The sequence below is a fragment of the Meles meles genome, chromosome 20 (assembly GCF_922984935.1).
Source record: "Meles meles chromosome 20, mMelMel3.1 paternal haplotype, whole genome shotgun sequence".
Taxonomy (NCBI): Eukaryota; Metazoa; Chordata; class Mammalia; order Carnivora; family Mustelidae; genus Meles; species Meles meles.
The window spans coordinates 54,720,297-54,746,073 of NC_060085.1; the positions used below are offsets into that span (position 1 = coordinate 54,720,297).

The window sequence follows — 25,777 nt, forward strand, 5'->3', positions numbered from 1 at the left end:
TTTCTGTAGGCTTAATAGCCATTTGCCATCTAGAATGAGGTTCTGTATTTTAATAATAACATATTTGCTATGTATAACTTTTAGCAAACACCTGTCTTTTGAGATCATTAATCTTTTAAGATCTAGTTTTTCTGAAGTCTGTCCAATAATGTAGGTGTCATTATTAATTTGACGTAAAAGATGGATGAGATAAAGAACCTTAACTCATGATCAGTGACAGAGTAGGAAAGTAGGTAAAGGAAACCTAATACATGTCTCTTTAAGAAGATTCTCCAGCCCTGTGTGATTTACAGTTGGTAGTCTGTTGGTTACTTCTAGAGAATATTAAAATAAGGGAAAACAAACATTCCAAATGAAATCTAATAGAAAAAATAAATTTATTTGTTCCTTACATTTTGGCTGCCTAGGTTGTCTAAAAATTTTGAGTATGTGTATATCAAATGTTTTGTGTGGTTTTTTTTAATTGTTCAGATTTGAAGGAAGCCAACTCTAAGCCAGTATACAAGAAGGCCATTTTCTCAAACAAGAGTCGCCCTTTCACGGTAGGTAATGCAGAATTTATTTTACTAAATTGGTATTTTAAAGCATCATTTTAAAAGAACATGCAAATTCTTCATAGTATTTTGTTGTAAAATTTCTTAGAGAGCTTATTTTGGCTATCAGACTGTAATTTACCAGTCAGTTGAAGGAGAACATAATAATGTACTTGTGTAAGACAAAACAAAGATAAGAGAGTGACCTAGAAGTTGAAAAATAACTTAGATCCTTAGAATTAAGTCTCAAGTACAAGTATATTATTTTAGGTTCCTCTGATACTTACAATTAAATTGAGATAAAAATAAAAATACCTTGCCTGGTTCCCTCTAAGCCATGCAGCCATGATCCTTGCTAAAGGAGAAAGTAGTTTCAATATCCAATACTAATACACATATATTTTTTTTATTTGGGGAGTTAAAATATGATACTACAGTTATTTACTTTATTGCTCACATTTTTCCAGCTCCCAGTGGCCAAAGCTGAAAGAATTTGAGCAATAAAATAAATGACTATAGTATTGGATTATAACTCCCCCCCCCAAAAAAAAAAAAAATATATATATATATATGATTCCACACTGATATAGATAAATGACTAAATCAATAAATAAATGTGCAGTTAAATATATGCAGTTTTTGTATATTAATTATGCCTCAGTAAAGCTGTTAAAAAAGAAAAAGACTGAGGAACTACCCTAGATTTGGAGGAGAAGAAGAAGACATGGCAGCTAAATGCAATGTGGGATCCTGGATTGGTCCCAGAACTGAGAAAGGGCATTAGTGGAAAAACTGATGAAGTCCAAAAAAAGTAGTTTATAATATTGTGCCAATGTTAATTTATTAGTTTTGATCATTGTACTGTGGTTGTAATAGGTCAACAGCCAGAGAAGCCAAGTGAGGGGTACATGGGAGCGTTCTGTCTCTGCAACTTTTCTGTGACCGTCAAATTATTTTGAAATAAAAAGTTCTTTAAAAGTCCCAGTGGACTCCCTAAATACTCATTCTTATTAGATTTTCATTGATTTATAGGGCGAGTTTCTATATGTCTGCACATCTTAAAACAGAGAGAAGCAGGGGCATTCTTTTCATCAAGGGTACTCTTTGAGTTGTGTTTCTTTCTTTTTTTTTTTGATCAACAATGTTTTATTTTTTTTTTTTTATAAACATATAATGTATTTTTATCCCCAGGGGTACAGGTCTGTGAATCGCCAGGTTTACACACTTCACAGCACTCACCATAGCACATACCCTCCCCAATGTCCATAACCCCCTTCCCCTCTCCCAACCCCACCTCCCCCCAGCAACCCCCAGTTTGTTTTGTGAGATTAAGAGTCACTTATGGTTTGTCTCCCATACATACACTGCAGTCCCTACCTCCACAGGTTGGGTCTCCACTTAATATTTCAGCCAGTGACTTCCAGTCCCCTAGAAGATCTGTGTGTGGGAAATTCCATGAGGCTCTGCCTCCTCGGGAACCGTCTCTTAGCAAGTTTTTAGTTGGTGATGATCAAGGTCTGATTTGAATTTTCAAACCCAAACTGTGAGACTGTTCAGATCTCATTAATAATCTCTTGGCCCACCAATCTTCATTACCCAAGGCAACATCTGAACTTAGAATTAGGAGAAGTAGAAGTCTTATAGTTGAATGGTGAAAATGAGGGAAGATCATACTGTTTTTAGGTAAAATGTCTGGGAATTCAGTGAGTACAAGTACTACTAAGGGAACTTTGATTCTTAAAGAAAATCAACAGCAGCGTTAAGTTTGCTTAGAAAATCAGTGTAACTTTAGAAAAACCCGAAGCCGTTTCAAATCGAAAGACCAACTTCTTGATAGACAAAGTAAGGGGCCGGTATATACTTTGGCATCCGAACATGAATGTTTGGTCTGAATCCAAGCATTTGGGCTTAAAAATGAAATGCTAGGTATTAGGAATTCCTCTATGAAGTTTTTTATTTTTTGCAGGCAACTTTGTGTGTTCAACCAGTTTCATGAACTACACTGTTTTACACAGTTCAAGGGAAACAAGAAAAAAAAAACCAGAAGTTTGTACCTAGAGCAGTGAAATACCTCAAGACAGCAGGCAGCATGGTGGCTGGCAGGGGCTGGGAGGGAGGACGGTTGGGGAGCTAGTTTTTCATGGGGACTGGGTTTCAGTTTGGAAAGATGAAAAAGTTCTGGAGCTGGTGGATGGTGGTGCTGGTTGAACGATGTGTGAATGTACTCAGTGCCACTGAACTGTGCATTTAAAAATGGTTAACATGGTAAATTTGTATTTTGTATATATTTTACCACAATTTTTCTGAAAAGCAAGAAAGAAATAATGGAAGTTTCCAGCAGTTAGCTTTCCACTTCTTTGCCAGGGTGTCCAGCTGTGAGGAGAATCTCTGCTCAAGAGCTTTTATCCTGAGGAATTTTTTTATTTTGTTATTAATCTGGAGATGGTTCCCTGGGCATCATTTAGCAACGGGCTGTTTAAATGGCCCCTCTGTCATCAATTGTGTGTGTAAAAAGAAGCCTGGTACACAGGACACGGTAGAGCTGGGTCGTAGAGAGAGTTGGTTGTGGGGTTAATTTATAACTAAGACAAATGAATCTATAAAAAGAAGAAAAGCCCCATAAGAAATATGTTAACTGATGGTAAGGGAGAAAAAAAGGGCTTAGATAAAAGATACCTGAACTTGTTTGGTCCCCATGATTTTATGGCTGAGGAATTCAATTAGAGGTGTACTGGGTGGAGCAAATCACAATTCTGTAAATTACTAATAGGACACAACGATCTTTATCGTTTTCTGTATGTGCTCACATGCAAAGTTCAGCCCTGCCCTCTGTAAATGAACTCTCTGCCGAGCTATACTGCTGTGTACAAATGCAGGGCTTCGGGATTGGAACATAGATAATGTTTGGTTGTAAAACCTAAAAGGCGGTAGGTGGTCCATTTAGAAATAAAATGAGGAACGAGGACAAATTACTTTTGCTTTGGGGGAATTTTGATTATTGGGTTTGTTTCACTTTGCATGAAATTCTTTTAAGTCATTTGTGGTTTGAATATTCGAAGGGATTGGTTGTTTTAGAATAACGATATAGAGAAAATTTTAAGAAACAAAATTACATGTTTAAAATGTATTACAGTGAACAGGAAAAAGATTAGGGGTGATTGTCTTTTCTTTCCTTTTTTTAAAGACTTTATTCATTTACTTGACAGAGAGAGAGAACAAGTAGTCAGAGTGGCAGGCGGGGAGAGGGAGAAGCAGGCTCTCCACCCAGCAGGCAATATGATGCTAGGCTTGATTCGGGGCTTGATCCCAGGACCCTGGAATCATGACCTGAGCCAAAGGCAGATGCTTAACTGACTGAGCCACCCAGGCACCCCTTATCTTTGCTTTTCATTCTAAACCTTCATTTGAGGGTTAAGTGTCAAAGTAACTGACATGAAGTAGAGATTATAGGTTTTAACTGCAATACAGTTTACTGTATTTTTTCTATCAAATAAGCAATGTAATAATAATGATACAGATCATTTAAAGAAAAAAATTATCTATAATCTTAATATTATTTTTCAAACTATTCTACAAATTGCCTTCCAGTTCTTGATAAGCATACACACATATTTTTATATGTCTATGTAATATTTGATACATTGTTATCCCTTGACCCTCAATGTCTGTGCAATTAAGGGATTGTATTAAATGATTCTAAATTCTCTTTCATTCAAAACAACATTTTAAAACCTAGCTTTGTCTAAATTATACAATATTTTGTGAAAAAAATTATGTCAAACACAATGGGTACTATCTTTACTTAAAAATGTTAGGCACAGCTGTAAAATGTTGAGAGTTAAATTCTTAAAAATTAAGCCTGAAAGTAAAGCTTCTGTAGTATAGAGACTCTGAATTAAACTTCAGACTGCATCGTAGGTTTGATTATTTGAGATTCTTGAGTAATAAATCAAATGAAGCCGTGTTCTCAAGTAATTTTAATAAAACCTACTGCGCAAATAGGTCTGATAACAGGATACAAAAGGTTACTTTTGACAGTTACTTAATTCCCATTTATAGCCTGTACTTTCATTCTCAAAAAATATATTTTTTAAAGATTTTATTTATTTGGCAGAGATCACAAGTAGGCAGAGAGGCAGGCAGAGAGAGAGGGGGAAGCAAGCTCCCTGCTCAGCAGGGAGCCCGATGCAGGGGCTCAATCCCAGGACCCTAAGATCATGACCTGAGCCAAAGGCAGAGGCTTTAACCCACTGAGCCACCCAGCCGCCCTCAAAAAATATTTTTAATCATTTCATAGTTTCTTTATTTTAATATTTCCATCAACTAAGACCATATAAAATTATTGATTCTGGCACCTAGTTAGGAAAAAACATACATGTCTTCATCATCTCCCCTTCCACAGTGTTCTTTGCCTTTAAAAAAAAATTCTTGATTATCTGGATACTTTCAACAACTCATATGTTACAAATAATGTGCATAAATTTTACCACAGTATCATGTAAGAGGTCAGTCATTAGAAGCCATTATTATTCCATGAAACATAAAGTGAAGCAACTCGGTTACTCAATTTTTTTTTCTTTATACTGATGAACTCCTTGTCCTTCAATCCAGATCCTGTGATCTGAAATCATTTAAATTACTAAAAGTTTGATATTTTTAACCTTTTATACTCTCAGTAGACAGGACATAGGAAATTTAGTGACGTAAACATCTTTAATAATCTTTAAAAGTCATAAGACTTGGTAGCTGGGACAAAAAACAATTAAGTATAAATTTCAGGGAAATACCATAATGGCATGACTTTTATTTTCTTTTGTCAGCAAGCCACATGGCTTTCCTCTCAAACTCAAGGAATACGCCGTGCAGGCTCCTTTTATGATTTTGGTTTCTTCTGCATCACAGAAATATATGTTTTCCTAAGTTTACTCACTATAATTTGTGATTGCTATTTTTCTTATCTGCGAAGGAAGTACAACAGCTCCCACTGGGGAAATACAATGTTAAGTCAATCCTAAAATAAGAAATCTAAGGGAAAGGTCACATCCTAATAACTTGTGCAAATCTAAATTCCCATGGAGCTTTAAAATTATTTTGTAGGAGTAGAGTATTAACAATGTGTTGTTGAACTTCTTCCAGATAGTGTCGTAAAATTGAGAGCACTTTTGTGTCCAGAAGTGACTATTGACGTATAAATATAATTGAGAAGAACTGATGTTTTTTAGCAATCTATTTTGAGTATCCAGAGAAATCTAGCGTTAATTACGAGATCATGAAACGTTTTTTTTTTGTTGCTTTCACTGGAAATATAAGGTGTATCATTCAGCAAGTATTATAATAATTACGTACATACAATGAAGATGATTTTTCCTACTGCTATAGAGAAGTTTAATACTCAACTTTTTACCAACACTGATCTCTGCTTATACTTTAGAAGAACCCTAACTGTGTCATTCCAGAAAATATCATTGTTTTGAGAGTCAGGACACCTGCGTTGTAATCTTTCCTCTTCTGTTAATTGGCAATTTCTTAAAAACTTGGGACCTCATATTCCTTACCTATTAAGTGGGAGATGTTTATTGTGAGGATCAAGTAAGATCAGATATATAAAGGGCTTAGAAAATTCTTACAGAATTATATGTCTTTAAGGGATGACTGTAATTCTTGCCTTAAATTTTTACCTTTTCCAAATGAAATCAAAATAGGCAGAGGACAGGTAACTTACTCCATCCCACTCAACCTAAGAGCTACCAGGACACCCTAATCAGCACTCCACTCACTGACCAAATCCAGATCATTTTTTAAAAGGGTGGGATTTGAGTGCAAGTCACTCCCTTACACTGTAATAGTACACAAGAATTACATTTTGCCACCAGGATGATTGTTTCCTAGCACATACTATTTTTTTTTTTTTTGAAGGATGTGTGGTTGGCGCACATCTTCATTCCTTAATCTGTACTTTCTTATTACCAGTTAAAGTGGAACAGAATGCAGTTTTTGCCTTTTGACCTGCTGCTATTTCTTTCCTTAATGGTGATTATGTGTTTTCTGTAATTTAAGGATTTATAGGAACATACTTGGTTGTCCTCCCTGCTGGGGCCCATTCAGTAGCAGGAGCTATTTGTTGAAATTATTGAGATGTTTCTGCATTCAGTTATTTCAATTTCAGACCCCACAATAATATATTGCCACATAATAAGAAATAATAAAATAATTTTTTTTAAAGAGTAAATGCTTCTCTGTGTGATAGGAGTTTAAAGAATTTCTGCAACTATTCAATATATTTTTAAAATACCTTTTTTCAAGAAAAACTTTAAGCCCCTTCATTGTTTGTTTTTTAAATTTTATTTTTAAGCACAAATATGAAAAGGGTGACACAACAGATCTGTATTCTACCACATTTTACCAGAAAAAGTGCTTGCTAGAAACAATCACACTTCTAAAAATGTGGTGCCTCTGTGTTTTTGCCAGCAAAATAGACTAACTGCCTTTAAGTTGACGTCCTTTTAAAGAACAACTGACCTGGGATGTGTTGGTGGCGGGAGTGTGTTGGAGGGACTTGACTTTCAACCTTAAGCAAAACATGAAAGTTATAAAAAATGCTGCCAAGTTGTGTTCTCAATATATGGACTGTTTTTATCCAACTGAATTTGAAATAAAAGTAATGACAACAGCAAGGAAGTATCTAACAAGAATGCTTTTTTGTACACTTCTGCTCCCCAGTTGCAAATGTGGTGGGGGAAAAATCTATGTATAGATCTACTGATTGCTGCTACTCTCGTTCTGCTTTCCAACCTTTTTATTTCCATTGATGTTTATTTAGTTCACATTACCCTAATTTCTCACCTGAGTAGTGGCAAGTTATCTGATTCAACATTTTACTGTTTGCATTTCACCCTCCCAAGTTGACAGTTGTCTTTCTAATGCTGTTTGTTTACATTTCACCCTCCTTTCAAGGAGCATTAGAATCTTTGTGGTCAGCCTCAGCCTGCTCCCTCAGCCATTAGAAGCTCTCTCCTCCCTCCCCCCGCCCCCCGCCTCTCTGCCTGCTTGTGATCTCTGTCAAATAAATAAATAAAAAGAATTTCTGAGACGTGTATAAGCATTTATGATTTTATAGATTTAACATTTACACAGCATTTTTCTTTTTGCACATGTTGTAAACCCATGCATAAAAGTGCGTAAGTATCTCATCAGCTACCTTTTACCTGTATAATTCAACTCACAGACCAGTGATGGACTTTCCGCGTTCAGTTGCATCTCAAGCAGGGCTTCCAAGTCAGGTAAAGGGCTAGGACAGGTTTTTTGTTTCTTTGTTTTTTAGTAACATATAATGTATTTTTGTTTCAGGGGTGCAGGTCTGTGATTCATCAGTCTTACATAATTCACAACACTCACCATAGCATATGCCCTCCCCAGTGTAGGACAGTTATTTATCATGAGATTTATGTATGTATGCCTTTTTTCTTAAGATTTTATTTATTTATTTGACAGAGGGAGACACTGCGAGAGAGGGAACACAAGCAGGGGCAGAAGGAGAGGGAGAAGCAGGCTCCCTGCTTAGCAGGGAGCCCGATGTGGGGCTTGATCCCAGGACCCTGGGATCATGACCTGAGCTGAAGGCAGATGCCCAATGACTGAGCCACCCAGGGACCCCTTATTTATTTAGTTTTTGGAAGATTATATTTATCTGTTTAAGAGAGAGAACACACACACAGGGGGAGGGGCAGAAGCAGAGAGAGAAGCAAACTCTCCGCTGAGCAGGGAGCCCAACTCAGGGCTTGATCCCTGGACTCATGACTTGAGCTGAAAGCAGACACTTAACTGAGCCACCCAAGTGCCCTTATATGTATTATTTATTACACAAGTTATTTATTGAACTACTTTTATATATGCAGCACTCTTCTAGACAAAACAGAGATGAGATAGTCCTTGCTTACAGTCTTATTTCAAAGACATTACCTACACATACCACATGAAAGAATTAAATAACAAAACCGGGCAATGTGTGGTTGAGGGAAAACATGGAGTAAACATTTGTGGAATAAAATATACAGGCAGAGCTGGAATAGTGCGTTGTTGTTTCCTAACAACTTACTTCCGCCTGGACGTAAGATACGGCTATGTGAGAAGGGAGAAGCTGGAAATTGTAAACATGAGGAGCCTCATGGGGTCGGAAGATCAAGTATTGGTGGGTCTGCTGTACTGGAGAATCCGTGCGAAGTACACATACGGGGCAAAGGGGCTAGATTTGGCGGGGCACAAATGTTGGACTGAGGAAACGACTTTGTCTAGGAGGCGTTGGGAACTTGAAGATTTAGAAATAGAGAAGAAGTAAGGCAGAAGCTCTCTGTGGAAGGGACAAGTGAAAGATACTTTGATAACTTCTAAGATTTGACTAAATAAGAAATGAAGATGATGAAAGACAAAAGGGTCAACGATGAACTTTTGGCTGATATACAGAGAGATAAGATTTTAAAAGAAATAGAGAAGAGGGACTGCTCTGGGAGAAGAAAGATGCACTTGCTTTTAGATTTGTTCAATTTGAAGTGAAGGTGGGATATCTAAGAACTATCCCAGAGGGATGTGTGAAGATACGGGATGAGCCTCGTTTCAGGCAGTGGAAGCAGTCTGTTGATTTGAGTGTCTTTGTCATAGAGGGAAGCTGAGGTCTGCAGAACCAACACACAGGTTAAGTTTGAAAGATGAGAGAGAGGACAGACTGGGATCATCTATGCCAAATGAAGAGAGTTTTATGAAAAGGAAAGGAAAACAACACTTAGTATCCCTTAGGTACCTGGCATTATGGTATTAAATTGACATATATAATCTTACTTAGTCCTCAAAATTACTCTATAAAGTAGGAGTTAGGATTTTCCCTTTTTACAGCCATATAAAGTAGAATTGAGCTGGCTCCGTGACTTGGCGGAGAGCACACTGCCAGCACAGGGTGAAATCTGTATTGAAATGGAGATCTTTCTGACTCCCGAGCTCACATATTTTTTTTTTAACTGAAATAAAATGACAATGAACGGTCAAGAAGAATGAAGAAAGGAATAATGCCATTAACAGTTACAAGGAGGAGACTGTCATTTAAGATTAGGGTTTAAGTCTAGCAGTAGGAAGGGTATTTCAGTGAGCTGTGTGGGTTAGCAGGTGGTGTGTGAATGAAGGGAGTGATTTCAGACCACTGGGAATTTGGCCAGCAAGTAGGACAGGTCTTCTGGAGCAGCTGAGTCACATAAAGTTAAGAAGAGAGCACACCAGTGGAGAAGAGAAAAGTGCAGGGGTGAGGTCTCAAGATAGCCGTTAAAGGGAAACAGACCCTGAGAGAAAAGACTGCTTCCACTAAATTTGGAAGAAAGGAGAATGAGCTTAAATATGATCACTCACCCAGTAGGTAAAGAAAGGTGTCAGATAAGCATCGGTTTGTCAAAGCACTAGCTCTGAAGATATTTCTGACATTATATCTTACTTGGAAGAAAAGCTCATTAAAATAAAGACATAGCAGCCAAGTGACCCCTTCCACTGTCATATGTTAGACAAATTAGGTTGTTAGATCAATTGATCTTTATAGGCCCTTCCAGTACTTAATTTTCTATGCATGTAGAATGGAGCAGCCTTGATCTATGCACAGAGAGGGCAGGCCTATAGCTTTATAACCAAAGGAATTTGCAGGAATAACGAAAATAAAACAAAAGAAGTTTTTAGAATTTTAGGTCCACAAGTCAAAATTTCTGGAAGTATCTTCCCGTCCCCTATTAAAAAGTATTAAAATATCTGAGTGTATTGCTAACTGTAAACTCTTGAAGACAAGGACTGCATCCTGTTCTCTGATGTGTCCTTCGAGCACAAGGCCCGCTACACAGTAATAGCTCAACCAATGCTTATTAAATGAATGAAAACTGAGTTACAAAATACAGTACAGGATTCCCATAATACTCTTTCCGTGTTTTTTTTCTCTGCTTTGATTCTTATCGGTCACCCCCATGACAATTCGGAAACATAATATGTAAGATAGTCCTGTACCTGCCTTGTGTTTGTGTCATTTTAATTGTTTTTCATGTAGTTACTCAGCTGATTTCTTGTTAAAAAGGAACTATACTTGGGGAATTGACTAACAGTTAATGGAAATCTCAGGATTTTTCAAAATTATCTTTTGTGGTAACTTAAAAATTAATTAGTGTCCTAGTTTCCCATCTGTTGTTAACTTAAATTTTACCAAGAACGTTTCTTTTCTGAAAAAGGAAATTGTGTTTTATGTTAGAAGGAAAAGTGATTTAGGAAAAAACCAGAAGTCCATTTCTGAAAAATTTAGTGATGCTAGTGTAATAAAAAGAAAGCCACAAGAAGTCATCCCAAATTAGTAATGCTTCCCGTCTTAAACACGTGATTTCAGTTGTCCCCAGGCTTGCTAAAGGTTATAAAATGTCACCAGAATACGTTACTTCCTTATGAGTTCTTACTATTTCCTCACCATAGATAGAGCTGTATAAACCCCGATGTATGACAGTATAGTTATTACAGTTTTAATTAGAAGTATTCTGCCAAAAGAAGCTAAGAACTAGGGGAAATGGATTTAAATTTACAGTAGTTCAGTGAAACAGCATGTACTTTTTCCAGACCACTAGAACAGCAAACCCATTTGTAACTTTAATGCCTGGTATGGTGGAAAAGTTAACAGCTGTAACAAAATCAACAGAGACATCTTTGGTTAGTGTTCTTAAGTGAGAAAATTGACTGCAGGAATTTTTCCCTAAATACATGTTTTTTACATATTTTATACTACTTTCTATAATATGATCAGTTTTACTTAGGCTATTTTGGGAGTCACTGATTTGTCTTATCTTTCTGATGAATTAGAGCCGGAATTAGCATTTCACTGTTAGTCAACTTCACCTTCAGGGATCTGGTGATCTGGAGATGTCTTTCTATCCCTTTCCTTAGCAAGCTTCAAGTTTGTAGATTGACCTTGGGCCTTCCTTACTCTGAGTTGGAGATTTATATTATTTGTTTACATGGGTTGAATAAAGGTGCAGACTTCAATAAACGGCTTTTTGGTTCTTGGATAGACACTGAAGTGTTGGACAACACAGCCAAGTATCCAAAAACAATGCTCAGCTGAAGCTGTAGTTAGTTATCCTGGGTTTGAGTCAAGATAGTAGTATAGCTTGTAGAATCAGCCATCCTGTGAAAATACGAACATGAAGGAAAAGGATCATGGATTTTTAAAATTTCTTCCTTAAATGTTTGTTCAGGGACCCCTGGGTGGCTCAGTCAGTTAAGTGTCTGCGTTCGGCTCAGGTCATGATCCTGGGGTCCTGGGATCGAGCCCTGCATCGGGATCCCTGCTTAGTGGGGAATCTGCTTCTCCTTCTCCCTCTTCCCCTCCATCCTGCTATGCTCCCTCTCTCACTGTCTCAAATAAATAAACTCTTTTTTAAAAAGTTTGTTCAATTTTAAGTATTTATTTTTTTTATTTTCTCAGTGTTCCAAGATCAATTGCCCATGCACCACACCCAGTGCTCCATGCAATACGTGCCCCCCTTATTACCCACCACCAGGCTCACCCCTCCCCCCACCCCCTCCCCTCCAAAACCCTTAGTTGTATTAATTTTTTTCAAAATACACAGTATTATTATTTTTTTAAATCCAGTTTACTATGACACACATGTAAGTTACGTCGAAAAGGTTACCGTGTAATTTACAATACAAGAGGTAGAGTGAAAAGTACTAAGTGGTAAAAAAAAAAAAAAAAGAAGGAAACTGGATGTTTTACCCCAATTTGTTTCTTCCTCTTTGGAGTGCTGTGGATTTTATTTTAGCTGTTCTGCTTCCCTGACCACGGGCAGTGCCACGACGTCTGTTAGAGTCTCCTGTACTTCAGAGAGTTAGAGCCACCTATAAATCAGCGGTCTGAGTGGAATCTTGGCAGATGAGGTCCCAGTCAGGAAACAAGCATTTTGTTTATATTTAGATAATTTGAGAGCCTGGCCTCTGGGCATTCTGTAAGAAGTCCAGAAAAGGGAAGCCTAAAGAACAAAATATTTATTGTGAATAGATGTTACCTTTTTCACTCAGGGGTTTAATTCCAAGCAGCTTGAGTAAAATGAAGGATGTTGTCTCTTTTGACTTACCCGGCAAGATTTTTCAAAGAGAGTGAGGTGTCCAAATCGGAAGAGCATGAAGAGGATGTAGGATGGCAGCTGGCACAAAGGCCTTTTTGGCACTGTTAAGAAAGGCCTCTGACTTATAATCTGAAGAGGTAGCAAGGGTGATCATTTTGTTCCATAGTACAGCTATGGAACATTTGGGAAAAATGGAACATTTGGGAAAGCCCTTTGAAACATAGTCATGTCACCAAAGAGGTCCTAAAATAGTGGGTGTTTCGACTAAGAAGAGCAATTCTATTAGAATCCCTTGTCAAGTTGTAAAATAAAGCAAACAAGTTAAACAAATAAAATTAATTCTTTAGTATATGAATGGCACTGCAGTTTGGTTTTCCCTTGCAAAGCATGTGTTGTAGAACTCATGTTCTCACATACTTCTCTGTATAATCAAAAAGATAGTATAACTTGAGCTCAGGGAAATGCTTTCTTTTTTTTTTTTTTTTTTTAAGATTTTATTTATTTATTTGACAGACAGATCACAAGTAGGCAGAGAGGCAGCTTCAGCTGAGCATTCAGTTTTTGGATACTTGGCTGTCTTGTCCAACATTTCAGTTTCTGTCCAAGAACCAAAAAGTCATTTATTGAAGTCTGCATTTTTATGCAACCCATGTAAACAAATGCTATAAATCTCCAACTCAGAGTAAGGAAGGCCCAAGGGCAGTCTACAAACTTGAAGCTTGCTGAGAAAGACATCTCCAGATCACCAAAATTGGGAGAAATAGGGGCGCCTGGGTGGCTCAGTCGTTCAGCGTCTGCCTTCTGCTCAGGTCATGATCCCAGGGTCCTGGGATCAAGCTCCGCATCAGGCTCCCTGCTCAGCGGGAAGCCTACTTCTCCCTCTCCCACTTTCCCTGCTTGTGTTTCCTCTCTCGCTGTCTCTCTCTGTCAAATAAATAAATAAAATCTTTAAAAAGAAATGGGAAGAAATAGCATTTGGTTCTGCTCTCAGAACCTGATGTGCACAATGATTGTGATTTAACTTTTCTCTCCTGGATTCCGGTAGTCATTTAATCACTACTAGTGATTGCTCGTAGGGAATACAAAGAGATCAGTGTACTTAGATTTTCAGTTTAGCTGTTCTTCAGTTACTCTTGAGTCCTCTGGCATTCATCACTAAGGTTGATTAGTAATTAACTTGAGCCATAGAACTAGAATTTGTACTGCCTGATAGGTGTAAACCAGTTATGGGGACCTCCATAATTCTAAAATATGAGTAAGTGATGAGTCATACCCTTACTACTGCTAATTCTTTTTTTTTATGATTTTATTTATTTATTTGAGAAAGAGCACATGTGAGTAGGTACAAGCTGGGGGGAGGGGCAGAGGGAAAGGGAGAAGCAAGCTTCACACTTAGCAGGGAGCCCAGTGTGAGGCTCCATCTCCCAACCCTGAGATCATGCCCTGAGCTGAAAGCAGCTACTTAACCGACAGAGCCACCCAGGCACCTGAGTACTGCTAATTCTTGAGCTCCTTGATAGTAGAACAAGCTTTTCTATTAAAACAGTGTATTGCATATTTTATATCTCTATTAGATCATTAACCTTTTAGTTGTCCACCCAGTAAATAACAAGCTCTTCTCTCACTGTTTTTTATTGTGGTAAAATATATTAACATAAAATCTGCCATATTCCATTAGTTTCAGGGGGTATAACATAACAGTTCGACATCTCTATATGTTACGCTGTGCTCACCACAACTGTGGCTACCATCTGTCACCATACAATGCTATTATGATGTCATTGACTGTATTCTGTATGCTGTACCTTTTATTTCCATGACCGGAAGCTTGTATCTCCCTCTCCTTTTCATCCATTTTTGCCCTTCCCTCTTTCCCTCTGTTCTTTGTGTTTATAGGTCTCATTCTATTTTTGTTTATTTTGTTTCATTTTTTAGATTTAACCTGAGTGAAAACATATGGTATTTGTCTTTGTCTGAATTATTTCACTTAACATAATACTAGGTCCATCCGTGTTGTCAGAAATGGCAAGATCTCACCCTTTTCTATAGCCATTGTGTGTGTGTGTGTGTGTGTGTGTGTGTGTGTGTGTGTGCGCACGTGTGTATGTATCACACATCTTCTTTATCCATTCATTTAGTTGCTCCCATATCTTGGCTGTCATAAATAATGCTGCAATAAACATAGAGGGCATCTTTTTGAACTCATGTTTTCATTCTCTTTGAGTAAATACTTACTAGTAGGATTATTGGAGCATATGGTATTTTTTTAAATTTTTTGAGTAATCTCCATACTGTTTTCTACAGTGGCTATACCAGTTTACATTCCCACCAACAATGCGCAAGTGTTCCTTTTTCTCCACATCCTCAACACTACTTGTAATTTCTTATGTTTTTTATTTTAGCCATTCTGACAGGTATAAAGTGATCTCATTGTGGTTTTGATTTGCATTTCCCTGCTGATCATGATGTTGAGCATCTTGTCATGTGTCTGTTGGCCCCATTTCAACCATTTTAAATATATAGTTCAGTGACATTAGTTACATTCACAACATTGTGCAAATATCTGCCCTGTCTGTATTCAAAACTTCTCATCATCCCAAACAGAAACTCTGCACCCATTAAACTATAACTCCCCATCATCTATCCACCCCTAGCCCAGGGTTATTTCTATCCTATTTTTTCTCTATGAATTTGCCTATTCAGTTATTTCATATAAGTGGGCTCATACAATATTTGTCCTTTGGTGTATTATTTATTTCACTTAGCATAATGTTTTCAAAGTTCATCCATGTTGTAGCATGTACCAGAACTCCCATTTCTTTTTTAGCAGAATAAATACTCCATTGTACATACATAGCACACTTTGCTTATCCATTCATTTGTTGTGGAACACTTGGGTTGATTCCACCATTTAACTTGTATGAATAATGTTGCAATGAACCTTCAAGTGTTCAAGTGTCTGTTTGAGTCCCTATTTTCAATTCTTTTGGGTAGATCCCTAGGAATAGAGTGGCTGGCTTCTATGATAATTCTGTGTTTAACTTTTTGAGGAACCGCCAAACTGTTTTCCATAGCTACTGCACGATTTACATTACCATCAGCAATGTGTGAGGGTCCCTGTTTTCACATCCTCCTGAACTCTTGTTTTCCTTATTTTTGATTAGAGCCATTTCTTGTAGGTGTAGACAGTTATCTTGTTGTGATTTTGATTTGCATATCCCTAATGACTAGTTCTGTTGAGTATCTGTTCATGTGCTTTTTGAACATCTGTATGTCCTTGGTCAAATGTCTATTCATGCCCTTTCCTCTTTTTTAAAATTGGGCTGATTGCCTTTTGCCCTTCTGTTGTACTCTCTCACTTTTTAACTCATGTTCTCACATACTTCTCTGTATAATCAAAAAGATAGTATAACTTGAGCTCAGGGAAATGCTTTCTTTTATTTTATTTTTTTTAAGATTTTATTTATTTATTTGACAGACAGAGATCACAAGTAGGGAGAGAGGCAGGCAGAGAGAGAGGGAGAAGCAGGCTCCTGCTGAGCAGAGAGCCCGATGTGAGGCTTGATCCCAGGACCCTGAGCTCATGACCTGAGCTGAAGGCAGAGGCTTAACCCACTGAGCCACCTAGGTGCCCTGGAAATGCTTTCTTTTAGTCATTCGTTGCCACACACATTTTTTTTTAAGATTTTATTTATTTATTTATTTATTTGAGAGAGAGAGAGAGAGAAAGAGGACATGAGAGGGGAGAAGGTCAGAGGGAGAAGCAGACTCCCCATGGACCTGGGAGCCCGATGCAGGACTTAATCCCAGGACTCTGGGATCATGACCTGAGCCGAAGGCAGTCGCCCAACCAACTGAGCCACCCAGGCACCCCATTGCCACATACATTGACTTAAGGTCACATGCTTTTCATCCTGTTACCAAATCAGTACCCAAGAATCTCTCTTCAAATGAGAGATTTTTTTTTTTTTGGCCTTGATGCTATGAAATTCCTTGTATTCTTTCCCAGATCTCTGTGTATTGAACCCATGTGTGGAGGGGTTGGGGGATAAGCCCACGTGTAGAGTGTGATTCATTATGAAGTACTCTAGAAAATAAACATCCATTTTCATTTCCTTCGAATGATGAAAATTTTAAACCTGGAGGAGACCATCTCTGTCTCAAACTGGGATCTACAGATTCTTGAGGATCCACCAGTATATTCTTGGGATCTGAGAGTTTTAGAATTTAAAAATATTATGTTTTTATATTAATAATAATCTAAGAAGTCATTATAAAGCCCAAATTTCACAATCCAAGGACATTTTAATGGTTTCATATATTACTTTGCTCACCTGGGGGTTACAGAACTTCTGGGAAATTTGAGGACACAATCTTGTCAGGTATCTAAGATTTTTTTCTTCCTTCGAAAGGGACCCATACATTAGTGAAGCTTAAGAAACTCTGATCAAATCCAGCACCTTTCCTTTTATGAAGTAGGCTTAGAGATGTTAAGTGACTTGCTAGAATAACACAGCAAGTTAGTAAAACCAACCCGCACTAAAACCCAAGTCTTCTAAAGCTTTCTTCAGAGTTCTTTTTGTCACTGTGGGGATACTACAGGGATCCTGTCATCACTAAGTTTAAAATGTAGGAAAGCAGATGAACAATTAATAACTAAAATGACAAGTGTGCGAAGGAGGAGAAGGGTAATAGGAGTTTTATTGAGTGATAGAAGCGTAGTTTAACCTAGTCTGAGGGTTCAGACAAGAGATTTTTACACTGACAGTCGAGAGAGCAGGAGTTAGCTGAAGGGAGCTCAGAGAAGAGCAATGTTACAGAGGAAATAACTTGTATGGGAGCTCGGAGGTGGGAAAAGGAGTGAAAAGAGGCTCCCAAGATAAACAGGGACCAGATTATTCCAGGATAGATTTCTTTTTCTATTTTAGTTTCTTCTTCTTCTTCTTCTCTAGATTTTATTTATTTATTAGAGAGAAAGAGAACATAAGCAGGGGAGTGGCAGAGGGAAAGAGAGAAGTAGGGTCCCTGCTGAGCGGGAAGCCTGATGCAAGGCCTGATCCCACAACTCTGGGACCATGACCTCAGCTGAGGCAGACACCTAACGGACTGAGCCACCCAGGCACACCTCCAGTATAGATTTAAGACAATTAGAATTCAGTACAGAGTTTCAGTAAGGACATGGTGTAATCTGAGGTTGCGTCGTTAAGAGGCACTCCAGCTGCAGGTGCATAATTGATTGGAAAGGAGATAAGGGCCAATAAAGATGTAGGGAGACCCCGCAGGAAGCTACTGGAAAGATAGGGTTGAAAGGATTTCGTGTTGAAAGAGAGGACTGAGAGAAGTATTTAATATATTTAACATGTAGAATCAAAAGGACGTGGTGATTGATTAAATGCGGGTATTGTAGCAGTCAGTTATGACTCCCTTTTGTGGGGGGCATGATCAGTTGGGAGATTGTTGGAGCTCTTTACTAAAGATAGGGCTCACTGAAGGAGGTAAGTTTGGGGGAATAGATGATGAATGCCATTTTGGACCATTTGCAGTTGACTTACCTGTGAGCTGTTTCAGTGGACAGCTCAAATAGATGTCCCTCTATAGAACTGGGGCACAGAAGAGGTGGCCAGAGACACAGTTGGTTTCAACTTATCCGTGATATTTGAAATGTTCTCTAATGGGCTTGCTTAGGGAAGAGCCTATGGAATTAGGAGAGTTAAAGAGCCTAATACAAAGCCTTGAGGAAGGAGCAACACAAGTGGTTAGGGTGATTGGTATCTCAGGAGCCAGGAAGAAGACAGAGTATTGGAAGACAGGCCAGAATCCAGGGGTTCTGCTCTCCGATAGGAAAGTCCAATGATTGGTTCCATAAAATGTCTGTGTACCTTATATACAGAGACAGTTTTATGCTACTGATCGTCAAATTAAACATTTTCCAATCCTTTTGCCAAAATCTAGTCGTGAGATGGTGATAAACTGGGATGTACAATGTGTACATTGTTCTTGGTGAACTGAATTTCTGGTTAACTCAGCCAACTAAAAAACCCTTTCCATTTCTGGTCATATAAAATCTTTCTTAAACACAATAAGCCATTTTTCCATCTTGGTAGATATTCTGGGGTGAAATAAAATTTAAATTCAATTTAGATAACTGAATCGATGATTTGAGAACGTTTAATGTCTTAGTTTCATTTTGAATAGCAAATGACAGTTTTCTGAAGCTACAGAAAATATTGAAGATGATCTCAGGAAATGCTCTGGGAGCTACTTTCAAAAACAAATCACTTTTTAACTGCCTTTCCCCCACCCCCTTAGCAATTGTCCATTTTTTCTAAAGGTATAGGAACAACATTTCAGTACATTAAGTGTGTTTAATTGTTAATGAAGGTTGTATTGCAGCTGTTTTTATTTAATATCTGGGTCTTTCTATAATTCTGTAGAATTTTCTATAATTCTCAGTAAAACCCAGTATATCAGTATATTCCTCAGTACTGTTAATTTCATCAAAATGTATGCTGTTAGATCACTAACCTTATATATAATGCAGGAATTTCAAATTATTTTACTGACATGACAGATACATATATGTGTGCAGTAAAGCGCCATCTGGAAAGTTACATCTAAATTAGGTTTGAGTAAATTAAGTCATGAGGCATCTGCCCAGGAGGTATTTCCAATGCTCGTAGTACCAAAGTGCAATACTCGTAGTACCAAAGTGAATATTTTATTTTATTTATTTTTTTAAAGATTTTATTTATTTATTTGACAGAGAGATCACAAGTAGGCAGAGAGGCAGGCAGAGAGAGTGAGAGGGAAGCAGGTTCCCTGCTGAGCAGAGAGCCCGATGCGGGACTCGATCCCAGGACCCTGAGATCATGACCTGAGCCGAAGGCAGTGGCTTAAACCACTGAGCCACCCAGGCGCCCCCAAAGTGAATATTTTAATAAGGTAAATTACCCTTTAAAATGGGGCCTGGGGAGAAGGAAACTAACATTTATACTTAATTCTGTGCCAAGCGCTCTTAGGTGCTTTACATACATGATTTCTGAGTTTTGATGTGGTTCAATGGCTTGCCCAAAGTTACAGCCCGGGTACGGGGTGGCACTGGGATTCTAGCTTAAGTCTAATTTTAAAACTGGTATTCTTCCCATTTATGCCTCTTTCCTCACTGGAAGTCGGGAGACCTACATACTAACTACTATTTCTGTTCTTCCTAACACCTCTAAACTTGGATAAGCACAGTAACATTTTTGCGTTCACTATCCCCCAGGCATATTTTGCCCCTTCCCTGTCTAGAATGCTCCATTTGTCTTATCCATGTATGTTTTCATCCAGTTGTTAATCAGTTCATCAACCAGCCAGACAATGGTCTTTAGTCATGCAGTAAGTTATTGAAGCTCTGTGACACACATATGAAAGTGGCATAGATACACGGTCTTTGTCTCTAAGGAGGTCACTCTCTTTTAGTACCTACCGTGCTCGCTAGACAATCCCTCGCCAAATCCCATTTCTTCCATGGAGCCTTTTCTATGAACCATCCCATTCTGATATGCTTTTCAGGAGTCCCTGTGAAACTTAGTCATTTTTCAAATTATTTGGCAATTAACCAGGGGCTACCTTGTGACATCTCTTCTGTCATTGGCTAGAATCTTACTCAAATCATGAATCATTATTACTTAACTTTTTACCTCTTTGCAGCTTGTTTTGCCAAGATATAAATTCCTTAAGGGCAGGCTTACCCTTCTCTGTATTTCCCACACTGTCTTATAAATAGGGAAGGGTTTTTTTTTTGTTTTGTTTTGTTTTTTACTGAATTCATTCAGCAAATGTTTGTTAATTTGTGTTAAATTTTTGGGTTCAGAGTTACTTTCTGGTATAATGATCTGGGTCATCACTTAGCTTCCCTGAGCCTCAGTTTTCAATAAAATGGAAATAATTCCTACTTCTTGAGGCTAAATAAATAATGTATGTAAGAATGTTTTGTACACTTTAAAACTTTAGATTATACAAGTGGGTCACTGATCATTTTATATTTTGTAGTATAAGTAGCCGTATCCTGAATTTTTCCAATAGATATTTTGTGTCTCAACATTTACTTAACCTGTTCGCTTGACCTATTTTCTTCTCTATTATCCTACTGTGTAGATCTTTGCAGTTTAACTTACCTGCTCTAAGTTTATTTCTATTTCTCCCCTTTATTTTGCATATTTCCCAAGTCTTAGTCTCATTTATGTTTATGGACATGAATAGTATGAACTGTTACCAGACTAGCCTAATCTGATGGATCACAAGGTCCATCCAGTAATGGGCCCATCACACTACAAACCTGAGAATACTAGAAATTATTGTTAATTTTCTTTCAAGGTAGCTAAATCCATTCACTTGTAGTTTCAGATTGATATAGTGGGTTTGTCCTTAGGAATGTTGAGATAAATGCCTATTAGTCTGTATTAGTGTTCTGTATACTCTCTAAAGAGTGTATTAGGACTGGTACCATCAACGCCTGTATTGTCTTAGATCATCTGTATGGGATGAAATACAGTAATTTCAATAGCTAAGGTTTGTGATCAAGACTTCCTAGGTATTAAGAATTTACTGAATTGCATTATTGGGGTCTTTGCTACTTTTTAGGGGGGTCTTTGCTACTTTTGATGTTTTCGTTAATTTTTTGCTTTGGGGGGCACCTGGGTGACTGCCAGTTAAGTGTCTGCCTTCGGCTCAGATCATGATCCCAGGGTCCTGGGATTGAGCCCCGTATCAGCTCCTTGCTCAGCAAGGAGTCTCCTCTCTGCCTCTGACCCCCTCTTGTGCACACATTCTCTCTCTCACTCAAATAAATAAAATCTTAAGAAAAAAAAAACTTTAAAAATGTTACAAATGTGATGCTTTGATTAGCTATCAAATAAAGTTTATTTTACTGTCATCATTGAAATAAGCTACTTTGGTCATTTAAAAAGATTTGTAATAGGGTCTTTTTTTTCTCTGATGTTTCTAGAGTATAATTCTTGTGTGGTTAAGGTCTCTCACATCTTCGAAGCCTTAAAATAAATATATTGACTATTACTGTTATTTATGTTGAAAGATATTAAAATGAGATTTGTAATCCAAATGGGCATTACTTACTTCACATCTGGTTGCTTGAAAAGTGGCCAGATGCAACAATTCTTAATGCAAGACAGCCTAGGGCAAAACCTTTGCAATTCACACTCTCCTTTGCAAAATAGCTGCCCTGTGTGAACCTTTCACATTAAGAAAAGAAGAAGAAAAGAAAAGCAAACAAAGAAAATTTGCTTTACCACAGGGGCGCCTGGGTGGCTCAGTGGTTAAGCCGCTGCCTTCGGCTCAGGTCATGATCTCAGGGTCCTGGGATCTAGCCCCGCATCGGGCTCTCTGCTCAGCAGGGAGCCTGCTTCCTTCCCCTCTCTCTGCCTGCCTCTCTGCCTACTTGTGATCTCTCTCTCTGTCAAATGAATAAAATAAAAAATCTTTAAATTTCCAATGAAAGTGTTCATAGGGGATTCCTCCGTTCAAAAGCAAACAGCCATTAGAAGTGGAAGGCAGTGTTCAATGACCAGTGGCAGACTTGACCTAGTTTCAGGGCCAGGACCAAAGACATCATGAAACTTCTTCTCTCTTACATCTCCTCACTTTGCTGAAAAAAATTTTTTTTAAGTAGGCTCCATGTCCAACATAGGTCTTGAATTCATGACCTCAAGATCAAGAGTGGCATGCTGAGCTGGCCAGGAGCCCCCGCTCTGTGGAATTTTAAGGTGATTATATTCCTGGTTGCCTATGATAGCCTCAGTTGATGCCTGTTCCTTGAGTGTTGTTTTTAACATTGCCCCCTTTCACCCCTGACAGTGTCCCAGGTTGGGTAAAAAAGTATATAGTCATCTTACTTCATCCCTCAGGAGCACTAATCAGGAGAAGAGCTCTGGGAATGATGAGAACATACTAAAGGGGAAGTGATATTGGGGTTGGGACGGTGCTGGAACCAAAAGGCTACTGATAAGAATTCTCAGTAAATAAGATGTGAGCTGAGCTGGAAAGTGATTTGTGAATGCATTCTGAGCATCGTAAGATCCATCAGATTAATGCTGGTTGCTCGTGGGGAGTGGAGAGAGGCAGAGGACAAGAACCAGGTCAGGAGTTTGTGGTATCTTTTATGCAGTACTAACGTTAAGCTTCCTGTCTGAGGTTTTCCATGTTGTGAGTCTCTCACCTCTTGATACTCTTTGAGGACTGGTGATGCTGATATCTAGCAGAAACATTTCACAGAATAAAAAAAAAAAAAAAAGATGGAAGATAATGGTTCTTTAGAAAAATGGAAACATATTATTCTTGATAACCTTCCTCTGAAAGCTTAGCTGAATCTCTCTGCCATTTACCTTAATAACCTACTCGGAAACTTAATTTTATTAACTATAAAAGACTTGCTTGATATTTTCTTTTAAAGAGTCCTCCAGATTTGACAGCTGTTATTTTTTGCATACTCATTGTTGTATAGTCTTTATTTTACTTAAAATAACTTTTAAATTCTCAGAGTGATAGCCACTATTGAAAAATATGCCGAAAAATATAAAGCAAGAAACAATCATTCATAATCCCATCACCCAGAAATAACTAACAATAGCATAGCTCCTTTCAACCTTCTTACGTGTAGGTATTTTTTAATGTGTATTCAACGGAGCTCTTAAATTATAACTGTAAGGAAAATGCTTTTAGTGTTCAGGCAACAATAGGGAAATAATAATATCTTATGTTTGCATAGAGCTTTAAAACATGTAAAATTTTTTCAGGCAGTAAAATATTTAATCCTCATAATATCCCATAAGGGAGGGTAGATGTCATTTTCCATTTTATATACACAGGGAAATTGAAGCCCAGACGTGCTTGGTGACTTGCCGGAAGGCATTTGTAAGCAGTAGAGTCTTGATTAGAACCCAAACTCTTTATGTGTACAACTCAAAGAATTAATTATGCTAGAATTTCCAAGTACCAAAACCTGAATCTGAGCTAATTTTGAAAAACTGATTCTTCAGCTGGGAAAATAAGGTAAGGAAGAGGAATGTTTTTTGAATAATGGTCTTTAGGTTTGTACAGGGGCAGTCTTCAAAGAAGAGTAACCATCTTTCTTAGACCCTCTTCTGAAAGTAAAACAAGAGGGCTGAGTTTCCTGTGGACATTTAAATCTGGAGTAGGATACTTTCCTGAAGGCCTTTGAAAAGAGAGCATATTATTTGTTTGGCATTAACAGTCAGTTAAATCTGGAACATCTAGTGCTATTCTAAGAAGAGTAAGTGAAGTAAAGATCAGACCCTCTCGTGTTTCCAAAGGACTTGACAGTATACCTGGAGGAATAAAACAAACATCTGTGAAACAACTTAGCTGTAAATTGTGTGGTATTGACTCTACGTAAATGAATTATTAGGGGTTAGAAATAATAAATTAAGGTGCACCTGGGTGGCTCAGTGGGTTAAGCCTCTGCCTACAGCTCAGGTCATGATCTCAGTGTCCTGGGATTGAGCCCCTGCTCAGCAGGAAGCCTGCTTCCCCTGCCCCTCTGCCTACCTGTGATCTCTGTCTGTCAAATAAATAAATAAAATCTTTAAAAAAAAAAAAAGAAATAATAAACTGATACCCAAAGAGCATTTATTTTGTGCTAATCAAGAAAATATCCCTAAATGTTATAAATAAGATCAAGAAGCCAGAAACAAGTCCTGGTGGATGACCGAAAATAAGAAGAGACCCACTCATTCACACATTAATGTATCCACTCCACATTTGTTGAACATCTGCCATCTGCCACAGGTACATAAGAGTGACTAGATATCTCCTTTTGAATATAACTTAAGTTACATGTTAAGAAATAGTGAGCAATAAGGTGGATGAGTGGGTGGCTGTGTGGGCAGATTATGACACAATTATTAGGGGCGCCTGGGTGGCTCAGTGGGTTAAGCCGCTGCCTTCGGCTCAGGTCATGATCTCAGGGTCCTGGGATCGAGTCCCGCATCGGGCTCTCTGTTCTGCGGGGAGCCTGCTTCCTCCTCTCTCTCTGCCTGCCTCTCTGCCTACTTGTGATCTCTCTGTCTGTCAAATAAATAAATAAAATCTTTAAAAAAAAAAATAACACAATTATTAACCGATGCAGAGGTTAGGTGTGATTCTAGCTAGGGACAAGAGCTTTTAATAGATGTGACCTAAACACTTGTAATTCACTGAATGGGAGAGCTAAAGGGAAATGTTAGAAGTCACCTGCTCTATCCACCTTTCCTTATTTCCACTTCAAAAATTGGGAATTAACAATTAGAGCCACCGTGACTTGCCTGAGTTTGTAAACAGAGTTAGTGGCAGAACTGAAGGTTGAATCCTGGTCTTTCACTTTCCAATTACATATACCATTCTGCCTCTTGACTCCTGAGTTTAGCTAAAACATTGTTTCTTCTTCCCCATGCCAGCTATGTGAATCCCAGATGTTAGATCCTCAATTAAAGGTTGGGATTATAGTCATTATTTAGCCATTGGTAGAAAAATATGGTTTAGAAAATGAATCTGTTTCATGTCTCAGTCTTCGTGAATATCACTTATAAAACGACTAAAGGCTTGGTGAAATTAACAATATACAACTTAGAGCAAATGTTTTATAGCAATGGCAGGGAAGAGTCTGTATTTTAGACCTAGACCAATCACTGACTAGCTGTATCATTTTGTTAGGGTCATGCCGTTTCTTTTTTCTTTATCTATAAAATGAGAGGGTTAGAAACACTTTCAAAGTCTTGTTCAGTTATTATAGCTACATCTTCTTAGTATTTGAGTAAAAGCACTGACTTAAGGAAAACATTTCTTATGATTCTCAGCATTAACATAATTTTTATTATAACGTAACTTAAATATGTACAAAACTAGCTATAAACTTTTGATGCATATAGCTCTTACTTACAACCAACATGAATCAAATAACAAGTCAGAAAATTCTTCACATTCCAGTTAATAATTCAAAATGGAAATGGCTGCTGGAACACCTGTTTTTGAGGTTTTACACCCTCTGCTATTCAGTGCCATATATCTGATTAAATTCTCCCTCAGCTTTCCTCTGGCCGAACTCTCCTGTGAAAGAGTCGGCTT

The 25,777-nt window shown here is 37.9% G+C and overlaps 1 protein-coding gene across 5 annotated transcripts in view; it reads left to right on the forward strand.

The window, feature by feature from the left end:
* The window catches only part of PPARG (peroxisome proliferator activated receptor gamma), a 130,662-nt gene that overhangs the window by 23,199 nt on the left and 81,686 nt on the right, over positions 1-25,777 (forward strand). For 3 of the 5 annotated variants that reach the window (XM_045992036.1, XM_045992037.1, XM_045992038.1), the window contains exon 2: positions 472-542. The exons of 1 other annotated variant lie outside the window; for it this stretch is intronic. The gene's annotated coding sequence lies outside the window, so the exon portion shown is untranslated. Of the gene's footprint in view, positions 1-471; positions 547-25,777 lie in introns of all 5 variants that reach the window. One more of the 5 variants, XM_045992039.1, reaches the window with a different exon arrangement.